The sequence below is a fragment of the Cetorhinus maximus genome, unplaced genomic scaffold, assembly GCF_964194155.1.
Source record: "Cetorhinus maximus unplaced genomic scaffold, sCetMax3.hap1.1 HAP1_SCAFFOLD_651, whole genome shotgun sequence".
NCBI classification, from domain to species: domain Eukaryota; kingdom Metazoa; phylum Chordata; class Chondrichthyes; order Lamniformes; family Cetorhinidae; genus Cetorhinus; species Cetorhinus maximus.
Window position 1 is genome coordinate 168,727 of NW_027596593.1, and position 25,608 is coordinate 194,334.

The following is a 25,608-nucleotide window of genomic DNA, read 5'->3' on the forward strand; positions in this document are numbered from 1 at the left end:
CAAGATCATCTTCCGTTCCAGAGTCCGCTCCGTGGAGCAGGATGAGACGTGCTCACGTTTCTTCTTCCAAAAGGTACACAGAGAGCGCTCTGTGATCAGCAGCCTGAAGGAAGAAGACGGCTCAGTAAAGTCATCACGGTCCGACATTCTGAGGATCAGCAAATCCTTTTATGCCGGACTGTATGACGTGAAGCCCACGGACAGCACGGCCTCCCAGTCCTTCCTGTCCTCTATCACGGAGGTCCTAGACCACAGTACTCGGGAGAGCCTAGACAAACCGCTAACCCCTGACGAACTGACTAAGGCCCTCGAGTCCTTCGAGAAGAGTAAAACCCCCGGAAGCGACGGCCTGCCGGCGGAGTTGTATTCGGCTCTGTGGGACTTGATCGGCCCAGACCTGCTAGAAGTGTACGAGAGTATGCTCCTGGCCGGCAGCATGTCAGAATCCATGAGGAAAGGCATCATCACCCTCATCTACAAGCACAAGGGGGAAAGGGAGGAAATTAGAAATTGGCGACCCATTTCACTGTTGAATATGGACTATAAGATTCTGTCCAAGGTCATCGCCAACCGGGTCAAATCCGCTCTGGAATTGGTGATTCACCCTGACCAGACCTGCTCTGTGCCAGGCAGGAAGATCTCTGACAGCCTGGCGCTGCTCAGGGATACGATTGCCTATGTACAGGACAGGGGTGTGGATACCTGCCTCATCAGCTTGGATCAGGAGAAGGCCTTTGACAGAATATCGCACACCTACATGGGGGATGTGCTCTCCAAAATGGGGTTTGGGGAGGGAATTCGAAATTGGATCCAACTGCTCTACACTAACATCAGTAGCGCAGTCTCAATCAATGGGTGGGAAACAGATAGCTTTCCGATTAAATCTGGAGTCAGGCAGGGCTGCCCTCTCTCGCCTGTCCTTTTTGTGTGCTGCATAGAACCCTTTGCCGAGTCCATCAGGAAGGATCCGGGCATAAGAGGAGTGACGATCCCAGGCAGTGGAGGCACTCAGGTAAAAGCCTCCCTGTACATGGACGACGTCGCCGTCTTCTGCTCGGATCCGCTGTCGGTGCGCAGACTGATGCACGTCTGCGACCAGTTCGAACTGGCCTCGGGAGCCAAGGTAAATCGTGGGAAGAGCGAGGCCATGTTCTTTGGGAAGTGGGCTGACCGATCCTTTGTCCCCTTCACTGTCAGGGCTGACGGCCTGAAGGTGCTGGGGATATGGTTCGGAGGGACCGGGGCATGCGTTAGAAACTGGAAGGAGCGAGTGGCTATGGTGAAAAGGAAACTGGGCATGTGGGAGCGACGCTCCCTCTCCATTGCGGGTAAGAACCTGGTCATCAGGTGTGAGGTACTCTCGCTGTTGCTGTACGTGGCGCAGGTCTGGCCCATTCCACACTCCTGCGCGATGGCGATCACCCGAGCCATCTTCCGCTTTATCTGGAGGTCGAAAATGGATCGTGTCTGCAGGGACGCGATGTACAAGCCTCTAGATAAAGGGGGAAAAAACGTGCCCAACATCGCCCTCATACTGATGGCCACCTTTGTGTGCGGCTGCATCAAGCGGTGCGTAGACCCTCAGTACGCAAACACCAAGTGTCACTACGTGCTGAGGTTCTACCTGTCCCCGGTGTTGCGAAGGATGGGTCTGGCCACGCTGCCGCGGAACGCTCCAAGTAGTTGGACCGTGCCGTACCACCTGTCCCTGGTGGAAAAATTTATGCAGAAAAACACCTTTGACCACAAGTCCATCAGGCAGTGGTCAGCACGTAACGTCCTAGAGGCCCTGAGGGATAAGGAGAGGGTGGACCCTGTGGGATGGTTCCCCGAGCAGACTGTCAAAGTCATTTGGCAGAATGCCTCATCGCCAGAACTTTCCAACAAGCACCAAGACGTAGCTTGGCTGGTGGTGAGAAAGGCCCTCCCCGTCAGATCCTTCCTACACGCCAGGAGTCTCACCCCCTCTGCACGATGCCCTCGAGGTGGCTGTGGTGGGGAAGAGACCGTTGTTCACCTCCTTGTGGATTGTGCCTTTGCAAAGAAAGTCTGGAGAGAGATGCAGTGGTTGCTGTCGAGGTTCATCCCGAGCAGTTCTGTGACACAGGACTCTGTGCTCTACGGGCTGTTCCCAGGGACACACACCGAGACAAACATCAACTGCAGCTGGAGGATCATCAACTCGGTGAAAGACGCGCTTTGGTCTGCCCGAAACTTGTTGGTCTTCCAGCACAAAGATTTGTCCCCGACCGATTGTTGCGGACTGGCACAATCCAAAGTCCAGGACTACGTGCTGAGGGACGCACTAAAGCTTGGGGCAGCTGCCGCAAAAGCGCAATGGGGAAGGGTCGCTGTCTAAGACCTTTCTACCACAGCGCACCGAGAGACTGGGAACTGTTTAGAGCCCCTCGGGCTGTACAGATCAAAATGAAAGGCTGTAAATGACTGTAATATTGTTTGTACTGATGCACCTGGTGATACATTTTGTAAAAGTTTAACCTGGATTGTACCCTTGTAATGTTGTTTTTGAAATGGTTTTGAATGTGATTGAAGTTTTTTATGAATAAAGTATATTTTTACAATAAAAAAAAAAAAAAAATCTGTTCTTATCAGTTTAATATCTGATACGTCCCTTATCTGGGGACCATATATTAAATTGATTTTTGGAGCAGGGAGATGGAATAGGGGCTTGCTCCGTCCACTCCACGCATCGACCCGGTATTGCAGTATTTCTGGGAGTGGTGCACCACCCCTTTCCAGGGGATTTTCAATGCTAAAAATAGATTTCTTACAAACATCTGCTTTCTTTACTTTTCAACATGCACATCTTTCAAAACACAACTTTCTTTCTTTCTCATCGCTTCTCGGCCTTTTGGCTAAGATCAAGTGTTGCAGGAGCGACACCATGGTCCTGCCGTGGCAAGGTCGGGATGGAAGGGCGATAACCAATCGCAATCCGAATTCATACCGTGGGTTACCTATCACCGTCCGAGTCACGGTGAACCACAGCGACGAAGGAGGATCACCTATGGATCGGGGCTTCTTCACCAGGAGGATCCTGTTGAAGGCGTGCGGCTTCCAAGCTACGGAGATCTTCACCCTGCACGACTCCCGCAAAGGTGGTTATTTCGACGTCACGTTCAAGCAAGTGGCAGACTGCGTCCGGCTCCTGAGGGTGTTCGAGGAGAAGAGAGACCTGCCGGAGATGAAGATCCTGACGGCGGAGCCGCACTTTTCTCTGCCGTTGCAACGGGAACGTGAGGTGATGGTGCATGTGTACAACCCCTTCGTCCCTGTCGCCGACGTGGTCACCTTCCTCACCAGGTACTTCGATAAGGTGGGGAGCGGCACCGAGATTCGAGACGACTTGGGGATCTGGACAGGCAAACGCCTGTTTAAGGTCACGCTAAAGACCGATGGTAAGGGAGCCATTTTCCACCCTCCTTCCAGTTTCGCAATCGGGGGAAACCGTGGCTACCTGGTCTACGCTGGGCAACCCAAGCATTGTCGCTCATGCGGCAAGGCTGGTCATGTGGCGGCCAACTGCAGCGCCTCCCTCTGCAAGATCTGCAAACAGGAAGGGCACCAGACAAAAGACTGCAAACAGGCCAAGTGCTGCAACCTGTGTGGCGAGGCAAGTCACCTCTACAGGACCTGCCCCAAACGCTGCCGTACTTACGCACAGGCAGCCAAAGCCGACCACGGGGAAGCAGAAGAAATGTTCCGTGTCACTCCAACCACCAAGGCCCCCAGGGAGCTCAACGGGACAAAGGAGGACACAGAGAGAGACAAGGTGGAGAAAGAGATTGAGGCAACAGAGAGCCAATCAACAGCACCACCCCCTGAACCTTCCAGTCCTCAGGACAGCGAATCAATGGAGGAGGAGGCAGCAGTGGAAAAGCAGCAGGGGGAGTGGCGGACGGTGAAGAACAAGAAAAGTAAGAGGGAGCGAAGAAGAAGCAAAGGCGTTTCCCAGAGAAGCGGCAAGAGGCGTCTCCCATCCGACACGGATGACAAGGGCAGCAGCTCTTCGGATGAGGAAGTGCCAGAGCGGCACCGACAGAAGAGGCGGCAAAGCTCCAGGGCGTTGGAGGACGAGACACCCGAGCTCCAGAAAATTGGAGACAACAAGGAGACCAACGCACCCCAACTTTGCCTGCAACCTGAGGAGGCCAGTGCACCACAGCCCCTGGAATCTGGGAGCAGTGAGGCAATCATCGCACCCCAGCTCCAGGAAGCCGGGAACAGCAACCCCCCAGAGGGGGTGAGTTTTGGAGAAGCTTCTCCAGCAAAGGTCATCTCAAAATCCGCTCACTACGTGAACCTCCAGATGCCACTGGAGCAGAACACGGCCAAGGAGATCTACCTCAGCCCATCCAAAGTGAAGGAATTTGAGCTCACTACGGGTATGAAGGAGCAGACTAAAGGTCTGGGACTCTCAGAGACAGTGGGTTTGGTAGGAGAATAAATGCTTTAATATGGGTTTAAAGATTGTATCCATAAATGTGCGTAGCATTAAATCTACTACGCGATGTGTTGCGACCTTGGACTACCTAGCCAAGGTCAAAGCTGACCTGTTGTTTCTGCAGGAGTGTGCGATACCGCACCTCAGCTCCTACAGGCAATGGTCACGATGGTGGTCCCACGGGCCATCGATCTGGTCGGGCGGAAACGACTCTCGTTCCTCCGGCCTGGGTATTCTGCTGCGGGGAGGCAACTTCACCGTCTCCGAGGTCAAGGAGGTGGTGGGCGGGCGACTCCTGGTAGCAGACGTAATGTACAAGAACGCTCCACTCCGGTTAATTAACGTGTACGGCCCGGCACAAGGGGCTGAGCGGCTGGAGGTTTTTCAGCAGCTCCCACTGCTGCTGGCGACCTCCAGGCCGGTCATTCTGGGCGGGGACTTCAACTGCATCATCGATGCGGCTGGACGATCCGGCAGGGCCGGAAGCAGACTGGACGCTACGTCCAGATCCCTGATGGAAACAGTTAAGGATGCCAAGCTGCACGACGTCTTCAGCAACCCTGCAGACGGAGCGCAGCGTAGATACACCTGGTCGCGGCCAGACGGGTCCATTCGTTCCAGGATAGACTTCCTGTTTGTGTCCCGTGCATTCACAGTCAGATCCACCGACGTCAAGCCGGTGTTCTTCTCTGACCACTGCCTCCTACTGGCGGACTGCCACTTGGAGGAAGACCTGAGGGTGGGCAGGGGGGCATGGAAGCTAAATGTGCAACTGCTGACCCCAGAGAACATTGAGGAGCTCAAGAGGGATTACAAAGGTTGGAGAACCGTGAAACCCCTCTTTGAGTCCCTGACACACTGGTGGGAAGTGATCAAGGGAAGCATCAAGAGGTTTTTCATCCTCAAAGGCACCCAGAAAGCTAGAAAGGAACAGAGGGAAATGTCCCGACTCCAGGAAAAGATGCAGAATCTGCTCCGGCTGCGGTCGATGGGGGTCGATGTCAAGGAGGAGCTCCAAGAGGTGAAGGGCCAGCAAGCCTCGCACTTTGCCTCGGAGGCCTCCAAGATCATCTTCCGTTCCAGAGTCCGCTCCGTGGAGCAGGATGAGACGTGCTCACGTTTCTTCTTCCAAAAGGTACACAGAGAGCGCTCTGTGATCAGCAGCCTGAAGGAAGAAGACGGCTCAGTAAAGTCATCACGGTCCGACATTCTGAGGATCAGCAAATCCTTTTATGCCGGACTGTATGACGTGAAGCCCACGGACAGCACGGCCTCCCAGTCCTTCCTGTCCTCTATCACGGAGGTCCTAGACCACAGTACGCGGGAGAGCCTAGACAAACCGCTAACTCCTGACGAACTGACTAAGGCCCTCGAGTCCTTCGAGAAGAGTAAAACCCCCGGAAGCGACGGCCTGCCGGCGGAGTTGTATTCGGCTCTGTGGGACTTGATCGGCCCAGACCTGCTAGAAGTGTACGAGAGTATGCTCCTGGCCGGCAGCATGTCAGAATCCATGAGGAAAGGCATCATCACCCTCATCTACAAGCACAAGGGGGAAAGGGAGGAAATTAGAAATTGGCGACCCATTTCACTGTTGAATGTGGACTATAAGATTCTGTCCAAGGTCATCGCCAACCGGGTCAAATCCGCTCTGGAATTGGTGATTCACCCTGACCAGACCTGCTCTGTGCCAGGCAGGAAGATCTCTGACAGCCTGGCGCTGCTCAGGGATACGATTGCCTATGTACAGGACAGGGGTGTGGATAGCTGCCTCATCAGCTTGGATCAGGAGAAGGCCTTTGACAGAATATCGCACACCTACATGGGGGATGTGCTCTCCAAAATGGGGTTTGGGGAGGGAATTCGAAATTGGATCCAACTGCTCTACACTAACATCAGTAGCGCAGTCTCAATCAATGGGTGGGAAACAGATAGCTTTCCGATTAAATCTGGAGTCAGGCAGGGCTGCCCTCTCTCGCCTGTCCTTTTTGTGTGCTGCATAGAACCCTTTGCCGAGTCCATCAGGAAGGATCCGGGCATAAGAGGAGTGACGATCCCAGGCAGTGGAGGCACTCAGGTAAAAGCCTCCCTGTACATGGACGACGTCGCCGTCTTCTGCTCGGATCCGCTGTCGGTGCGCAGACTGATGCACGTCTGCGACCAGTTCGAACTGGCCTCGGGAGCCAAGGTAAATCGTGGGAAGAGCGAGGCCACGTTCTTTGGGAACTGGGCTGACCGATCCTTTGTCCCCTTCACTGTCAGGGCTGACGGCCTGAAGGTGCTGGGGATATGGTTCGGAGGGACCGGGGCATGCGTTAGAAACTGGAAGGAGCGAGTGGCTATGGTGAAAAGGAAACTGGGCATGTGGGAGCGACGCTCCCTCTCCATTGCGGGTAAGAACCTGGTCATCAGGTGTGAGGTACTCTCGCTGTTGCTGTACGTGGCGCAGGTCTGGCCCATTCCACACTCCTGCGCGATGGCGATCACTCGAGCCATCTTCCGCTTTATCTGGAGGTCGAAAATGGATCGTGTCTGCAGGGACGCGATGTACAAGCCTCTAGATAAAGGGGGAAAAAACGTGCCCAACATCGCCCTCATACTGATGGCCACCTTTGTGTGCGGCTGCATCAAGCGGTGCGTAGACCCTCAGTACGCAAACACCAAGTGTCACTACGTGCTGAGGTTCTACCTGTCCCCGGTGTTGCGAAGGATGGGTCTGGCCACGCTGCCGCGGAACGCTCCAAGTAGTTGGACCGTGCCGTACCACCTGTCCCTGGTGGAAAAATTTATGCAGAAAAACACCTTTGACCACAAGTCCATCAGGCAGTGGTCAGCACGTAACGTCCTAGAGGCCCTGAGGGATAAGGAGAGGGTGGACCCTGTGGGATGGTTCCCCGAGCAGACTGTCAAAGTCATTTGGCAGAATGCCTCATCGCCAGAACTTTCCAACAAGCACCAAGACGTAGCTTGGCTGGTGGTGAGAAAGGCCCTCCCCGTCAGATCCTTCCTACACGCCAGGAGTCTCACCCCCTCTGCACGATGCCCTCGAGGTGGCTGTGGTGGGGAAGAGACCGTTGTTCACCTCCTTGTGGATTGTGCCTTTGCAAAGAAAGTCTGGAGAGAGATGCAGTGGTTGCTGTCGAGGTTCATCCCGAGCAGTTCTGTGACACAGGACTCTGTGCTCTACGGGCTGTTCCCAGGGACACACACCGAGACAAACATCAACTGCAGCTGGAGGATCATCAACTCGGTGAAAGAGGCGCTTTGGTCTGCCCGAAACTTGTTGGTCTTCCAGCACAAAGATTTGTCCCCGACCGATTGTTGCGGACTGGCACAATCCAAAGTCCAGGACTACGTGCTGAGGGACGCACTAAAGCTTGGGGCAGCTGCCGCAAAGGCGCAATGGGGAAGGGTCGCTGTCTAAGACCTTTCTACCACAGCGCACCGAGAGACTGGGAACTGTTTAGAGCCCCTCGGGCTGTACAGATCAAAATGAAAGGCTGTAAATGACTGTAATATTGTTTGTACTGATGCACCTGGTGATACATTTTGTAAAAGTTTAACCTGGATTGTACCCTTGTAATGTTGTTTTTGAAATGGTTTGGAATGTGATTGAAGATTTTTATGAATAAAGTATATTTTTACAAAAAAAAAAAAAATCTGTTCTTATGGGGAAGGGTCGCTGTCTAAGACCTTTCTACCACAGCGCACCGAGAGACTGGGAACTGTTTAGAGCCCCTCGGGCTGTACAGATCAAAATGAAAGGCTGTAAATGACTGTAATATTGTTTGTACTGATGCACCTGGTGATACATTTTGTAAAAGTTTAACCTGGATTGTACCCTTGTAATGTTGTTTTTGAAATGGTTTTGAATGTGATTGAAGATTTTTTATGAATAAAGTATATTTTTACAAAAAAAAAAAAAAAAAAAAAAAAAAAAAAATCTGTTCTTATCAGTTTAATATCTGATACGTCCCTTATCTGGGGACCATATATTAAATTGATTTTTGGAGCAGGGAGATGGAATAGGGGCTTGCTCCGTCCACTCCACGCATCGACCCGGTATTGCAGTATCTCTGGGAACGGTGCACCCTCCCCTTTCCAAAAAAAAAAAAAAAAAAAAATCTGTTCTTATCAGTTTAATATCTGATACGTCCCTTATCTGGGGACCATATATTAAATTGATTTTTGGAGCAGGGAGATGGAATAGGGGCTTGCTCCGTCCACTCCACGCATCGACCCGGTATTGCAGTATTTCTGGGAATGGTGCACCACCCCTTTCCAGGGGATTTTCAATGCTAAAAATAGATTTCTTACAAACATCTGCTTTCTTTACTTTTCAACATGCACATCTTTCAAAACACAACTTTCTTTCTTTCTCATCGCTTCTCGGCCTTTTGGCTAAGATCAAGTGTTGCAGGAGCGACACCATGGTCCTGCCGTGGCAAGGTCGGGATGGAAGGGCGATAACCAATCGCAATCCGAATTCATACCGTGGGTTACCTATCACCGTCCGAGTCACGGTGAACCACAGCGACGAAGGAGGATCACCTATGGATCGGGGCTTCTTCACCAGGAGGATCCTGTTGAAGGCGTGCGGCTTCCAAGCTACGGAGATCTTCACCCTGCACGACTCCCGCAAAGGTGGTTATTTCGACGTCACGTTCAAGCAAGTGGCAGACTGCGTCCGGCTCCTGAGGGTGTTCGAGGAGAAGAGAGACCTGCCGGAGATGAAGATCCTGACGGCGGAGCCGCACTTTTCTCTGCCGTTGCAACGGGAACGTGAGGTGATGGTGCATGTGTACAACCCCTTCGTCCCTGTCGCCGACGTGGTCACCTTCCTCACCAGGTACTTCGATAAGGTGGGGAGCGGCACCGAGATTCGAGACGACTTGGGGATCTGGACAGGCAAACGCCTGTTTAAGGTCACGCTAAAGACCGATGGTAAGGGAGCCATTTTCCACCCTCCTTCCAGTTTCGCAATCGGGGGAAACCGTGGCTACCTGGTCTACGCTGGGCAACCCAAGCATTGTCGCTCATGCGGCAAGGCTGGTCATGTGGCGGCCAACTGCAGCGCCTCCCTCTGCAAGATCTGCAAACAGGAAGGGCACCAGACAAAAGACTGCAAACAGGCCAAGTGCTGCAACCTGTGTGGCGAGGCAAGTCACCTCTACAGGACCTGCCCCAAACGCTGCCGTACTTACGCACAGGCAGCCAAAGCCGACCACGGGGAAGCAGAAGAAATGTTCCGTGTCACTCCAACCACCAAGGCCCCCAGGGAGCTCAACGGGACAAAGGAGGACACAGAGAGAGACAAGGTGGAGAAAGAGATTGAGGCAACAGAGAGCCAATCAACAGCACCACCCCCTGAACCTTCCAGTCCTCAGGACAGCGAATCAATGGAGGAGGAGGCAGCAGTGGAAAAGCAGCAGGGGGAGTGGCGGACGGTGAAGAACAAGAAAAGTAAGAGGGAGCGAAGAAGAAGCAAAGGCGTTTCCCAGAGAAGCGGCAAGAGGCGTCTCCCATCCGACACGGATGACAAGGGCAGCAGCTCTTCGGATGATGAAGTGCCAGAGCGGCACCGACAGAAGAGGCGGCAAAGCTCCAGGGCGTTGGAGGACGAGACACCCGAGCTCCAGAAAATTGGAGACAACAAGGAGCCCAGCGCACCCCAACTTGGCCTGCAACCTGAGGAGGCCAGTGCACCACAGCCCCTGGAATCTGGGAGCAGTGAGGCAATCATCGCACCCCAGCTCCAGGAAGCCGGGAACAGCAACCCCCCAGAGGGGGTGAGTTTTGGAGAAGCTTCTCCAGCAAAGGTCACCTCAAAACCCGCTCACTACGTGAACCTCCAGATGCCACTGGAGCATAACACGGCCAAGGAGATCTACCTCAGCCCATCCAAAGTGAAGGAATTTGAGGTCACTACGGGTATGAAGGAGCAGACTAAAGGTCTGGGACTCTCAGAGACAGTGGGTTTGGTAGGAGAATAAATGCTTTAATATGGGTTTAAAGATTGTATCCATAAATGTGCGTAGCATTAAATCTACTACGCGATGTGTTGCGACCTTGGACTACCTAGCCAAGGTCAAAGCTGACCTGTTGTTTCTGCAGGAGTGTGCGATACCGCACCTCAGCTCCTACAGGCAATGGTCACGATGGTGGTCCCACGGGCCATCGATCTGGTCGGGCGGAAACGACTCTCGTTCCTCCGGCCTGGGTATTCTGCTGCGGGGAGGCAACTTCACCGTCTCCGAGGTCAAGGAGGTGGTGGGCGGGCGACTCCTGGTAGCAGACGTAATGTACAAGAACGCTCCACTCCGGTTAATTAACGTGTACGGCCCGGCACAAGGGGCTGAGCGGCTGGAGGTTTTTCAGCAGCTCCCACTGCTGCTGGCGACCTCCAGGCCGGTCATTCTGGGCGGGGACTTCAACTGCATCATCGATGCGGCTGGACGATCCGGCAGGGCCGGAAGCAGATTGGACGCTACGTCCAGATCCCTGATGGAAACAGTTAAGGATGCCAAGCTGCACGACGTCTTCAGCAACCCTGCAGACGGAGCGCAGCGTAGATACACCTGGTCGCGGCCAGACGGGTCCATTCGTTCCAGGATAGACTTCCTGTTTGTGTCCCGTGCATTCACAGTCAGATCCACCGAGGTCAAGCCGGTGTTCTTCTCTGACCACTGCCTCCTACTGGCGGACTGCCACTTGGAGGAAGACCTGAGGGTGGGCAGGGGGGCATGGAAGCTAAATGTGCAACTGCTGACCCCAGAGAACATTGAGGAGCTCAAGAGGGATTACAAAGGTTGGAGAACCGTGAAACCCCTCTTTGAGTCCCTGACACACTGGTGGGAAGTGATCAAGGGAAGCATCAAGAGGTTTTTCATCCTCAAAGGCACCCAGAAAGCTAGAAAGGAACAGAGGGAAATGTCCCGACTCCAGGAAAAGATGCAGAATCTGCTCCGGCTGCGGTCGATGGGGGTCGATGTCAAGGAGGAGCTCCAAGAGGTGAAGGGCCAGCAAGCCTCGCACTTTGCCTCGGAGGCCTCCAAGATCATCTTCCGTTCCAGAGTCCGCTCCGTGGAGCAGGATGAGACGTGCTCACGTTTCTTCTTCCAAAAGGTACACAGAGAGCGCTCTGTGATCAGCAGCCTGAAGGAAGAAGACGGCTCAGTAAAGTCATCACGGTCCGACATTCTGAGGATCAGCAAATCCTTTTATGCCGGACTGTATGACGTGAAGCCCACGGACAGCACGGCCTCCCAGTCCTTCCTGTCCTCTATCACGGAGGTCCTAGACCACAGTACGCGGGAGAGCCTAGACAAACCGCTAACCCCTGACGAACTGACTAAGGCCCTCGAGTCCTTCGAGAAGAGTAAAACCCCCGGAAGCGACGGCCTGCCGGCGGAGTTGTATTCGGCTCTGTGGGACTTGATCGGCCCAGACCTGCTAGAAGTGTACGAGAGTATGCTCCTGGCCGGCAGCATGTCAGAATCCATGAGGAAAGGCATCATCACCCTCATCTACAAGCACAAGGGGGAAAGGGAGGAAATTAGAAATTGGCGACCCATTTCACTGTTGAATATGGACTATAAGATTCTGTCCAAGGTCATCGCCAACCGGGTCAAATCCGCTCTGGAATTGGTGATTCACCCTGACCAGACCTGCTCTGTGCCAGGCAGGAAGATCTCTGACAGCCTGGCGCTGCTCAGGGATACGATTGCCTATGTACAGGACAGGGGTGTGGATACCTGCCTCATCAGCTTGGATCAGGAGAAGGCCTTTGACAGAATATCGCACACCTACATGGGGGATGTGCTCTCCAAAATGGGCTTTGGGGAGGGAATTCGAAATTGGATCCAACTGCTCTACACTAACATCAGTAGCGCAGTCTCAATCAATGGGTGGGAAACAGATAGCTTTCCGATTAAATCTGGAGTCAGGCAGGGCTGCCCCCTCTCGCCTGTCCTTTTTGTGTGCTGCATAGAACCCTTTGCCGAGTCCATCAGGAAGGATCCGGGCATAAGAGGAGTGACGATCCCAGGCAGTGGAGGCACTCAGGTAAAAGCCTCCCTGTACATGGACGACGTCGCCGTCTTCTGCTCGGATCCGCTGTCGGTGCGCAGACTGATGCACGTCTGCGACCAGTTCGAACTGGCCTCGGGAGCCAAGGTAAATCGTGGGAAGAGCGAGGCCATGTTCTTTGGGAACTGGGCTGACCGATCCTTTGTCCCCTTCACTGTCAGGGCTGACGGCCTGAAGGTGCTGGGGATATGGTTCGGAGGGACCGGGGCATGCGTTAGAAACTGGAAGGAGCGAGTGGCTATGGTGAAAAGGAAACTGGGCATGTGGGAGCGACGCTCCCTCTCCATTGCGGGTAAGAACCTGGTCATCAGGGGTGAGGTACTCTCGCTGTTGCTGTACGTGGCGCAGGTCTGGCCCATCCCACACTCCTGCGCGATGGCGATCACTCGAGCCATCTTCCGCTTTATCTGGAGGTCGAAAATGGATCGTGTCTGCAGGGACGCGATGTACAAGCCTCTAGATAAAGGGGGAAAAAACGTGCCCAACATCGCCCTCATACTGATGGCCACCTTTGTGTGCGGCTGCATCAAGCGGTGCGTAGACCCTCAGTACGCAAACACCAAGTGTCACTACGTGCTGAGGTTCTACCTGTCCCCGGTGTTGCGAAGGATGGGTCTGGCCACGCTGCCGCGGAACGCTCCAAGTAGTTGGACCGTGCCGTACCACCTGTCCCTGGTGGAAAAATTTATGCAGAAAAACACCTTTGACCACAAGTCCATCAGGCAGTGGTCAGCACGTAACGTCCTAGAGGCCCTGAGGGATAAGGAGAGGGTGGACCCTGTGGGATGGTTCCCCGAGCAGACTGTCAAAGTCATTTGGCAGAATGCCTCATCGCCAGAACTTTCCAACAAGCACCAAGACGTAGCTTGGCTGGTGGTGAGAAAGGCCCTCCCCGTCAGATCCTTCCTACACGCCAGGAGTCTCACCCCCTCTGCACGATGCCCTCGAGGTGGCTGTGGTGGGGAAGAGACCGTTGTTCACCTCCTTGTGGATTGTGCCTTTGCAAAGAAAGTTTGGAGAGAGATGCAGTGGTTGCTGTCGAGGTTCATCCCGAGCAGTTCTGTGACACAGGACTCTGTGCTCTACGGGCTGTTCCCAGGGACACACACCGAGACAAACATCAACTGCAGCTGGAGGATCATCAACTCGGTGAAAGACGCGCTTTGGTCTGCCCGAAACTTGTTGGTCTTCCAGCACAAAGAGTTGTCCCCGACCGATTGTTGCGGACTGGCACAATCCAAAGTCCAGGACTACGTGCTGAGGGACGCACTAAAGCTTGGGGCAGCTGCCGCAAAGGCGCAATGGGGAAGGGTCGCTGTCTAAGACCTTTCTACCACAGCGCACCGAGAGACTGGGAACTGTTTAGAGCCCCTCGGGCTGTACAGATCAAAATGAAAGGCTGTAAATGACTGTAATATTGTTTGTACTGATGCACCTGGTGATACATTTTGTAAAAGTTTAATCTGGATTGTACCCTTGTAATGTTGTTTTTGAAATGGTTTTGAATGTGATTGAAGATTTTTATGAATAAAGTATATTTTTACAAAAAAAAAAAAAAAAAAAAAAATCTGTTCTTATCAGTTGCTGGGGATATGGTTCGGAGGGACCGGGGCATGCGTTAGAAACTGGAAGGAGCGAGTGGCTATGGTGAAAAGGAAACTGGGCATGTGGGAGCGACGCTCCCTCTCCATTGCGGGTAAGAACCTGGTCATCAGGTGTGAGGTACTCTCGCTGTTGCTGTACGTGGCGCAGGTCCGGCCCATTCCACACTCCTGCGCGATGGCGATCACTCGAGCCATCTTCCGCTTTATCTGGAGGTCGAAAATGGATCGTGTCTGCAGGGACGCGATGTACAAGCCTCTAGATAAAGGGGGAAAAAACGTGCCCAACATCGCCCTCATACTGATGGCCACCTTTGTGTGCGGCTGCATCAAGCGGTGCGTAGACCCTCAGTACGCAAACACCAAGTGTCACTACGTGCTGAGGTTCTACCTGTCCCCGGTGTTGCGAAGGATGGGTCTGGCCACGCTGCCGCGGAACGCTCCAAGTAGTTGGACCGTGCCGTACCACCTGTCCCTGGTGGAAAAATTTATGCAGAAAAACACCTTTGACCACAAGTCCATCAGGCAGTGGTCAGCACGTAACGTCCTAGAGGCCCTGAGGGATAAGGAGAGGGTGGACCCTGTGGGATGGTTCCCCGAGCAGACTGTCAAAGTCATTTGGCAGAATGCCTCATCGCCAGAACTTTCCAACAAGCACCAAGACGTAGCTTGGCTGGTGGTGAGAAAGGCCCTCCCCGTCAGATCCTTCCTACACGCCAGGAGTCTCACCCCCTCTGCACGATGCCCTCGAGGTGGCTGTGGTGGGGAAGAGACCGTTGTTCACCTCCTTGTGGATTGTGCCTTTGCAAAGAAAGTCTGGAGAGAGATGCAGTGGTTGCTGTCGAGGTTCATCCCGAGCAGTTCTGTGACACAGGACTCTGTGCTCTACGGGCTGTTCCCAGGGACACACACCGAGACAAACATCAACTGCAGCTGGAGGATCATCAACTCGGTGAAAGACGCGCTTTGGTCTGCCCGAAACTTGTTGGTCTTCCAGCACAAAGATTTGTCCCCGACCGATTGTTGCGGACTGGCACAATCCAAAGTCCAGGACTACGTGCTGAGGGACGCACTAAAGCTTGGGGCAGCTGCCGCAAAGGCGCAATGGGGAAGGGTCGCTGTCTAAGACCTTTCTACCACAGCGCACCGAGAGACTGGGAACTGTTTAGAGCCCCTCGGGCTGTACAGATCAAAATGAAAGGCTGTAAATGACTGTAATATTGTTTGTACTGATGCACCTGGTGATACATTTTGTAAAAGTTTAACCTGGATTGTACCCTTGTAATGTTGTTTTTGAAATGGTTTTGAATGTGATTGAAGATTTTTATGAATAAAGTATATTTTTACAATAAAAAAAAAAAAAAAAATCTGTTCTTATCAGTTTAATATCTGATACGTCCCTTATCTGGGGACCATATATTAAATTGATTTTTGGAGCAGGGAGATGGAATAGGGGCTTGCTCCGTCCACTCCACGCATCGACCCGGTATTGCAGTATTTCTGGGAATGGTGCACCACCCCTTTCCAGGGGATTTTCAATGCTAAAAATAGATTTCTTACAAACATCTGCTTTCTTTACTTTTCAACATGCACATCTTTCAAAACACAACTTTCTTTCTTTCTCATCGCTTCTCGGCCTTTTGGCTAAGATCAAGTGTTGCAGGAGCGACACCATGGTCCTGCCGTGGCAAGGTCGGGATGGAAGGGCGATAACCAATCGCAATCCGAATTCATACCGTGGGTTACCTATCACCGTCCGAGTCACGGTGAACCACAGCGACGAAGGAGGATCACCTATGGATCGGGGCTTCTTCACCAGGAGGATCCTGTTGAAGGCGTGCGGCTTCCAAGCTACGGAGATCTTCACCCTGCACGACTCCCGCAAAGGTGGTTATTTCGACGTGACGTTCAAGCAAGTGGCAGACTGCGTCCGGCTCCTGAGGGTGTTCGAGGAGAAGAGAGACCTGCCGGAGATGAAGATCCTGACGGCGGAGCCGCACTTTTCTCTGCCGTTGCAACGGGAACGTGAGGTGATGGTGCATGTGTACAACCCCTTCGTCCCTGTCGCCGACGTGGTCACCTTCCTCACCAGGTACTTCGATAAGGTGGGGAGCGGCACTGAGATTCGAGACGACTTGGGGATCTGGACAGGCAAACGCCTGTTTAAGGTCACGCTAAAGACCGATGGTAAGGGAGCCATTTTCCACCCTCCTTCCAGTTTCGCTATCGGGGGAAACCGTGGCTACCTGGTCTACGCTGGGCAACCCAAGCATTGTCGCTCATGCGGCAAGGCTGGTCATGTGGCGGCCAACTGCAGCGCCTCCCTCTGCAAGATCTGCAAACAGGAAGGGCACCAGACAAAAGACTGCAAACAGGCCAAGTGCTGCAACCTGTGTGGCGAGGCAAGTCACCTCTACAGGACCTGCCCCAAACGCTGCCGTACTTACGCACAGGCAGCCAAAGCCGACCACGGGGAAGCAGAAGAAATGTTCCGTGTCACTCCAACCACCAAGGCCCCCAGGGAGCTCAACGGGACAAAGGAGGACACAGAGAGAGACAAGGTGGAGAAAGAGATTGAGGCAACAGAGAGCCAATCAACAGCACCACCCCCTGAACCTTCCAGTCCTCAGGACAGCGAATCAATGGAGGAGGAGGCAGCAGTGGAAAAGCAGCAGGGGGAGTGGCGGACGGTGAAGAACAAGAAAAGTAAGAGGGAGCGAAGAAGAAGCAAAGGCGTTTCCCAGAGAAGCGGCAAGAGGCGTCTCCCATCCGACACGGACGACAAGGGCAGCAGCTCTTCGGATGAGGAAGTGCCAGAGCGGCACCGACAGAAGAGGCGGCAAAGCTCCAGGGCGTTGGAGGACGAGACACCCGAGCTCCAGAAAATTGGAGACAACAAGGAGACCAACGCACCCCAACTTTGCCTGCAACCTGAGGAGGCCAGTGCACCACAGCCCCTGGAATCTGGGAGCAGTGAGGCAATCATCGCACCCCAGCTCCAGGAAGCCGGGAACAGCAACCCCCCAGAGGGGGTGAGTTTTGGAGAAGCTTCTCCAGCAAAGGTCATCTCAAAATCCGCTCACTACGTGAACCTCCAGATGCCACTGGAGCAGAACACGGCCAAGGAGATCTACCTCAGCCCATCCAAAGTGAAGGAATTTGAGCTCACTACGGGTATGAAGGAGCAGACTAAAGGTCTGGGACTCTCAGAGACAGTGGTTTTGGTAGGAGAATAAATGCTTTAATATGGGTTTAAAGATTGTATCCATAAATGTGCGTAGCATTAAATCTACTACGCGATGTGTTGCGACCTTGGACTACCTTGCCAAGGTCAAAGCTGACCTGTTGTTTCTGCAGGAGTGTGCGATACCGCACCTCAGCTCCTACAGGCAATGGTCACGATGGTGGTCCCACGGGCCATCGATCTGGTCGGGCGGAAACGACTCTCGTTCCTCCGGCCTGGGTATTCTGCTGCGGGGAGGCAACTTCACCGTCTCCGAGGTCAAGGAGGTGGTGGGCGGGCGACTCCTGGTAGCAGACGTAATGTACAAGAACGCTCCACTCCGGTTAATTAACGTGTACGGCCCGGCACAAGGGGCTGAGCGGCTGGAGGTTTTTCAGCAGCTCCCACTGCTGCTGGCGACCTCCAGGCCGGTCATTCTGGGCGGGGACTTCAACTGCATCATCGATGCGGCTGGACGATCCGGCAGGGCCGGAAGCAGATTGGACGCTACGTCCAGATCCCTGATGGAAACAGTTAAGGATGCCAAGCTGCACGACGTCTTCAGCAACCCTGCAGACGGAGCGCAGCGTAGATACACCTGGTCGCGGCCAGACGGGTCCATTCGTTCCAGGATAGACTTCCTGTTTGTGTCCCGTGCATTCACAGTCAGATCCACCGACGTCAAGCCGGTGTTCTTCTCTGACCACTGCCTCCTACTGGCGGACTGCCACTTGGAGGAAGACCTGAGGGTGGGCAGGGGGGCATGGAAGCTAAATGTGCAACTGCTGACCCCAGAGAACATTGAGGAGCTCAAGAGGGATTACAAAGGTTGGAGAACCGTGAAACCCCTCTTTGAGTCCCTGACACACTGGTGGGAAGTGATCAAGGGAAGCATCAAGAGGTTTTTCATCCTCAAAGGCACCCAGAAAGCTAGAAAGGAACAGAGGGAAATGTCCCGACTCCAGGAAAAGATGCAGAATCTGCTCCGGCTGCGGTCGATGGGGGTCGATGTCAAGGAGGAGCTCCAAGAGGTGAAGGGCCAGCAAGCCTCGCACTTTGCCTCGGAGGCCTCCAAGATCATCTTCCGTTCCAGAGTCCGCTCCGTGGAGCAGGATGAGACGTGCTCACGTTTCTTCTTCCAAAAGGTACACAGAGAGCGCTCTGTGATCAGCAGCCTGAAGGAAGAAGACGGCTCAGTAAAGTCATCACGGTCCGACATTCTGAGGATCAGCAAATCCTTTTATGCCGGACTGTATGACGTGAAGCCCACGGACAGCACGGCCTCCCAGTCCTTCCTGTCCTCTATCACGGAGGTCCTAGACCACAGTACGCGGGAGAGCCTAGACAAACCGCTAACTCCTGACGAACTGACTAAGGCCCTCGAGTCCTTCGAGAAGAGTAAAACCCCCGGAAGCGACGGCCTGCCGGCGGAGTTGTATTCGGCTCTGTGGGACTTGATCGGCCCAGACCTGCTAGAAGTGTACGAGAGTATGCTCCTGGCCGGCAGCATGTCAGAATCCATGAGGAAAGGCATCATCACCCTCATCTACAAGCACAAGGGGGAAAGGGAGGAAATTAGAAATTGGCGACCCATTTCACTGTTGAATATGGACTATAAGATTCTGTCCAAGGTCATCGCCAACCGGGTCAAATCCGCTCTGGAATTGGTGATTCACCCTGACCAGACCTGCTCTGTGCCAGGCAGGAAGATCTCTGACAGCCTGGCGCTGCTCAGGGATACGATTGCCTATGTACAGGACAGGGGTGTGGATACCTGCCTCATCAGCTTGGATCAGGAGAAGGCCTTTGACAGAATATCGCACACCTACATGGGGGATGTGCTCTCCAAAATGGGCTTTGGGGAGGGAATTCGAAATTGGATCCAACTGCTCTACACTAACATCAGTAGCGCAGTCTCAATCAATGGGTGGGAAACAGATAGCTTTCCGATTAAATCTGGAGTCAGGCAGGGCTGCCCTCTCTCGCCTGTCCTTTTTGTGTGCTGCATAGAACCCTTTGCCGAGTCCATCAGGAAGGATCCGGGCATAAGAGGAGTGACGATCCCAGGCAGTGGAGGCACTCAGGTAAAAGCCTCCCTGTACATGGACGACGTCGCCGTCTTCTGCTCGGATCCGCTGTCGGTGCGCAGACTGATGCACGTCTGCGACCAGTTCGAACTGGCCTCGGGAGCCAAGGTAAATCGTGGGAAGAGCGAGGCCATGTTCTTTGGGAAGTGGGCTGACCGATCCTTTGTCCCCTTCACTGTCAGGGCTGACGGCCTGAAGGTGCTGGGGATATGGTTCGGAGGGACCGGGGCATGCGTTAGAAACTGGAAGGAGCGAGTGGCTATGGTGAAAAGGAAACTGGGCATGTGGGAGCGACGCTCCCTCTCCATTGCGGGTAAGAACCTGGTCATCAGGTGTGAGGTACTCTCGCTGTTGCTGTACGTGGCGCAGGTCTGGCCCATTCCACACTCCTGCGCGATGGCGATCACTCGAGCCATCTTCCGCTTTATCTGGAGGTCGAAAATGGATCGTGTCTGCAGGGACGCGATGTACAAGCCTCTAGATAAAGGGGGAAAAAACGTGCCCAACATCGCCCTCATACTGATGGCCACCTTTGTGTGCGGCTGCATCAAGCGGTGCGTAGACCCTCAGTACGCAAACACCAAGTGTCACTACGTGCTGAGGTTCTACCTGTCCCCGGTGTTGCGAAGGATGGGTCTGGCCACGCTGCCGCGGAACGCTCCAAGTAGTTGGACCGTGCCGTACCACCTGTCCCTGGTGGAAAAATTTATGCAGAAAAACACCTTTGACCACAAGTCCATCAGGCAGTGGTCAGCACGTAACGTCCTAGAGGCCCTGAGGGATAAGGAGAGGGTGGACCCTGTGGGATGGTTCCCCGAGCAGACTGTCAAAGTCATTTGGCAGAATGCCTCATCGCCAGAACTTTCCAACAAGCACCAAGACGTAGCTTGGCTGGTGGTGAGAAAGGCCCTCCCCGTCAGATCCTTCCTACACGCCAGGAGTCTCACCCCCTCTGCACGATGCCCTCGAGGTGGCTGTGGTGGGGAAGAGACCGTTGTTCACCTCCTTGTGGATTGTGCCTTTGCAAAGAAAGTCTGGAGAGAGATGCAGTGGTTGCTGTCGAGGTTCATCCCGAGCAGTTCTGTGACACAGGACTCTGTGCTCTACGGGCTGTTCCCAGGGACACACACCGAGACAAACATCAACTGCAGCTGGAGGATCATCAACTCGGTGAAAGACGCGCTTTGGTCTGCCCGAAACTTGTTGGTCTTCCAGCACAAAGATTTGTCCCCGACCGATTGTTGCGGACTGGCACAATCCAAAGTCCAGGACTACGTGCTGAGGGACGCACTAAAGCTTGGGGCAGCTGCCGCAAAGGCGCAATGGGGAAGGGTCGCTGTCTAAGACCTTTCTACCACAGCGCACCGAGAGACTGGGAACTGTTTAGAGCCCCTCGGGCTGTACAGATCAAAATGAAAGGCTGTAAATGACTGTAATATTGTTTGTACTGATGCACCTGGTGATACATTTTGTAAAAGTTTAACCTGGATTGTACCCTTGTAATGTTGTTTTTGAAATGGTTTTGAATGTGATTGAAGATTTTTATGAATAAAGTATATTTTTACAATAAAAAAAAAATCTGTTCTTATCAGTTTAATATCTGATACGTCCCTTATCTGGGGACCATATATTAAATTGATTTTTGGAGCAGGGAGATGGAATAGGGGCTTGCTCCGTCCACTCCACGCATCGACCCGGTATTGCAGTATTTCTGGGAATGGTGCACCACCCCTTTCCAGGGGATTTTCAATGCTAAAAATAGATTTCTTACAAACATCTGCTTTCTTTACTTTTCAACATGCACATCTTTCAAAACACAACTTTCTTTCTTTCTCATCGCTTCTCGGCCTTTTGGCTAAGATCAAGTGTTGCAGGAGCGACACCATGGTCCTGCCGTGGCAAGGTCGGGATGGAAGGGCGATAACCAATCGCAATCCGAATTCATACCGTGGGTTACCTATCACCGTCCGAGTCACGGTGAACCACAGCGACGAAGGAGGATCACCTATGGATCGGGGCTTCTTCACCAGGAGGATCCTGTTGAAGGCGTGCGGCTTCCAAGCTACGGAGATCTTCACCCTGCACGACTCCCGCAAAGGTGGTTATTTCGACGTGACGTTCAAGCAAGTGGCAGACTGCGTCCGGCTCCTGAGGGTGTTCGAGGAGAAGAGAGACCTGCCGGAGATGAAGATCCTGACGGCGGAGCCGCACTTTTCTCTGCCGTTGCAACGGGAACGTGAGGTGATGGTGCATGTGTACAACCCCTTCGTCCCTGTCGCCGACGTGGTCACCTTCCTCACCAGGTACTTCGATAAGGTGGGGAGCGGCACTGAGATTCGAGACGACTTGGGGATCTGGACAGGCAAACGCCTGTTTAAGGTCACGCTAAAGACCGATGGTAAGGGAGCCATTTTCCACCCTCCTTCCAGTTTCGCTATCGGGGGAAACCGTGGCTACCTGGTCTACGCTGGGCAACCCAAGCATTGTCGCTCATGCGGCAAGGCTGGTCATGTGGCGGCCAACTGCAGCGCCTCCCTCTGCAAGATCTGCAAACAGGAAGGGCACCAGACAAAAGACTGCAAACAGGCCAAGTGCTGCAACCTGTGTGGCGAGGCAAGTCACCTCTACAGGACCTGCCCCAAACGCTGCCGTACTTACGCACAGGCAGCCAAAGCCGACCACGGGGAAGCAGAAGAAATGTTCCGTGTCACTCCAACCACCAAGGCCCCCAGGGAGCTCAACGGGACAAAGGAGGACACAGAGAGAGACAAGGTGGAGAAAGAGATTGAGGCAACAGAGAGCCAATCAACAGCACCACCCCCTGAACCTTCCAGTCCTCAGGACAGCGAATCAATGGAGGAGGAGGCAGCAGTGGAAAAGCAGCAGGGGGAGTGGCGGACGGTGAAGAACAAGAAAAGTAAGAGGGAGCGAAGAAGAAGCAAAGGCGTTTCCCAGAGAAGCGGCAAGAGGCGTCTCCCATCCGACACGGATGACAAGGGCAGCAGCTCTTCGGATGAGGAAGTGCCAGAGCGGCACCGACAGAAGAGGCGGCAAAGCTCCAGGGCGTTGGAGGACGAGACACCCGAGCTCCAGAAAATTGGAGACAACAAGGAGACCAGCGCACCCCAACTTGGCCTGCAACCTGAGGAGGCCAGTGCACCACAGCCCCTGGAATCTGGGAGCAGTGAGGCAATCATCGCACCCCAGCTCCAGGAAGCCGGGAACAGCAACCCCCCAGAGGGGGTGAGTTTTGGAGAAGCTTCTCCAGCAAAGGTCATCTCAAAATCCGCTCACTACGTGAACCTCCAGATGCCACCGGAGCAGAACACGGCCAAGGAGATCTACCTCAGCCCATCCAAAGTGAAGGAATTTGAGCTCACTACGGGTATGAAGGAGCAGACTAAAGGTCTGGGACTCTCAGAGACAGTGGGTTTGGTAGGAGAATAAATGCTTTAATATGGGTTTAAAGATTGTATCCATAAATGTGCGTAGCATTAAATCTACTACGCGATGTGTTGCGACCTTGGACTACCTTGCCAAGGTCAAAGCTGACCTGTTGTTTCTGCAGGAGTGTGCGATACCGCACCTCAGCTCCTACAGGCAATGGTCACGATGGTGGTCCCACGGGCCATCGATCTGGTCGGGCGGAAACGACTCTCGTTCCTCCGGCCTGGGTATTCTGCTGCGGGGAGGCAACTTCACCGTCTCCGAGGTCAAGGAGGTGGTGGGCGGGCGACTCCTGGTAGCAGACGTAATGTACAAGAACGCTCCACTCCGGTTAATTAACGTGTACGGCCCGGCACAAGGGGCTGAGCGGCTGGAGGTTTTTCAGCAGCTCCCACTGCTGCTGGCGACCTCCAGGCCGGTCATTCTGGGCGGGGACTTCAACTGCATCATCGATGCGGCTGGACGATCCGGCAGGGCCGGAAGCAGATTGGACGCTACGTCCAGATCCCTGATGGAAACAGTTAAGGATGCCAAGCTGCACGACGTCTTCAGCAACCCTGCAGACGGAGCGCAGCGTAGATACACCTGGTCGCGGCCAGACGGGTCCATTCGTTCCAGGATAGACTTCCTGTTTGTGTCCCGTGCATTCACAGTCAGATCCACCGAGGTCAAGCCGGTGTTCTTCTCTGACCACTGCCTCCTACTGGCGGACTGCCACTTGGAGGAAGACCTGAGGGTGGGCAGGGGGGCATGGAAGCTAAATGTGCAACTGCTGACCCCAGAGAACATTGAGGAGCTCAAGAGGGATTACAAAGGTTGGAGAACCGTGAAACCCCTCTTTGAGTCCCTGACACACTGGTGGGAAGTGATCAAGGGAAGCATCAAGAGGTTTTTCATCCTCAAAGGCACCCAGAAAGCTAGAAAGGAACAGAGGGAAATGTCCCGACTCCAGGAAAAGATGCAGAATCTGCTCCGGCTGCGGTCGATGGGGGTCGATGTCAAGGAGGAGCTCCAAGAGGTGAAGGGCCAGCAAGCCTCGCACTTTGCCTCGGAGGCCTCCAAGATCATCTTCCGTTCCAGAGTCCGCTCCGTGGAGCAGGATGAGACGTGCTCACGTTTCTTCTTCCAAAAGGTACACAGAGAGCGCTCTGTGATCAGCAGCCTGAAGGAAGAAGACGGCTCAGTAAAGTCATCACGGTCCGACATTCTGAGGATCAGCAAATCCTTTTATGCCGGACTGTATGACGTGAAGCCCACGGACAGCACGGCCTCCCAGTCCTTCCTGTCCTCTATCACGGAGGTCCTAGACCACAGTACGCGGGAGAGCCTAGACAAACCGCTAACCCCTGACGAACTGACTAAGGCCCTCGAGTCCTCCGAGAAGAGTAAAACCCCCGGAAGCGACGGCCTGCCGGCGGAGTTGTATTCGGCTCTGTGGGACTTGATCGGCCCAGACCTGCTAGAAGTGTACGAGAGTATGCTCCTGGCCGGCAGCATGTCAGAATCCATGAGGAAAGGCATCATCACCCTCATCTACAAGCACAAGGGGGAAAGGGAGGAAATTAGAAATTGGCGACCCATTTCACTGTTGAATATGGACTATAAGATTCTGTCCAAGGTCATCGCCAACCGGGTCAAATCCGCTCTGGAATTGGTGATTCACCCTGACCAGACCTGCTCTGTGCCAGGCAGGAAGATCTCTGACAGCCTGGCGCTGCTCAGGGATACGATTGCCTATGTACAGGACAGGGGTGTGGATACCTGCCTCATCAGCTTGGATCAGGAGAAGGCCTTTGACAGAATATCGCACACCTACATGGGGGATGTGCTCTCCAAAATGGGCTTTGGGGAGGGAATTCGAAATTGGATCCAACTGCTCTACACTAACATCAGTAGCGCAGTCTCAATCAATGGGTGGGAAACAGATAGCTTTCCGATTAAATCTGGAGTCAGGCAGGGCTGCCCTCTCTCGCCTGTCCTTTTCGTGTGCTGCATAGAACCCTTTGCCGAGTCCATCAGGAAGGATCCGGGCATAAGAGGAGTGACGATCCCAGGCAGTGGAGGCACTCAGGTAAAAGCCTCCCTGTACATGGACGACGTCGCCGTCTTCTGCTCGGATCCGCTGTCGGTGCGCAGACTGATGCACGTCTGCGACCAGTTCGAACTGGCCTCGGGAGCCAAGGTAAATCGTGGGAAGAGCGAGGCCATGTTCTTTGGGAAGTGGGCTGACCGATCCTTTGTCCCCTTCACTGTCAGGGCTGACGGCCTGAAGGTGCTGGGGATATGGTTCGGAGGGACCGGGGCATGCGTTAGAAACTGGAAGGAGCGAGTGGCTATGGTGAAAAGGAAACTGGGCATGTGGGAGCGACGCTCCCTCTCCATTGCGGGTAAGAACCTGGTCATCAGGTGTGAGGTACTCTCGCTGTTGCTGTACGTGGCGCAGGTCTGGCCCATTCCACACTCCTGCGCGATGGCGATCACTCGAGCCATCTTCCGCTTTATCTGGAGGTCGAAAATGGATCGTGTCTGCAGGGACGCGATGTACAAGCCTCTAGATAAAGGGGGAAAAAACGTGCCCAACATCGCCCTCATACTGATGGCCACCTTTGTGTGCGGCTGCATCAAGCGGTGCGTAGACCCTCAGTACGCAAACACCAAGTGTCACTACGTGCTGAGGTTCTACCTGTCCCCGGTGTTGCG

At 53.9% G+C, this 25,608-nt stretch overlaps 3 non-coding genes and 1 pseudogene across 3 annotated transcripts; all 4 read left to right on the forward strand.

Annotated features, from left to right (window-relative positions):
* Positions 1–2,570: 2,570 nt before the first annotated feature.
* On the forward strand, positions 2,571–2,752 carry LOC144674401 (U2 spliceosomal RNA). Its single transcript, XR_013574533.1, has one exon. It is a non-coding gene; the product is annotated as a U2 spliceosomal RNA (small nuclear RNA).
* A 5,612-nt stretch (positions 2,753–8,364) lies between these two features.
* On the forward strand, positions 8,365–8,558 carry LOC144674410 (U2 spliceosomal RNA). The gene has a single exon (XR_013574536.1). It is a non-coding gene; the product is annotated as a U2 spliceosomal RNA (small nuclear RNA).
* Positions 8,559–15,488: 6,930 nt separating this feature from the next.
* Positions 15,489–15,671, forward strand: LOC144674400 (U2 spliceosomal RNA). The gene has a single exon (XR_013574532.1). It is a non-coding gene; the product is annotated as a U2 spliceosomal RNA (small nuclear RNA).
* Positions 15,672–21,016: 5,345 nt separating this feature from the next.
* On the forward strand, positions 21,017–21,192 carry LOC144674422 (U2 spliceosomal RNA; annotated as a pseudogene).
* The last annotated feature ends 4,416 nt before the right edge of the window (positions 21,193–25,608 follow it).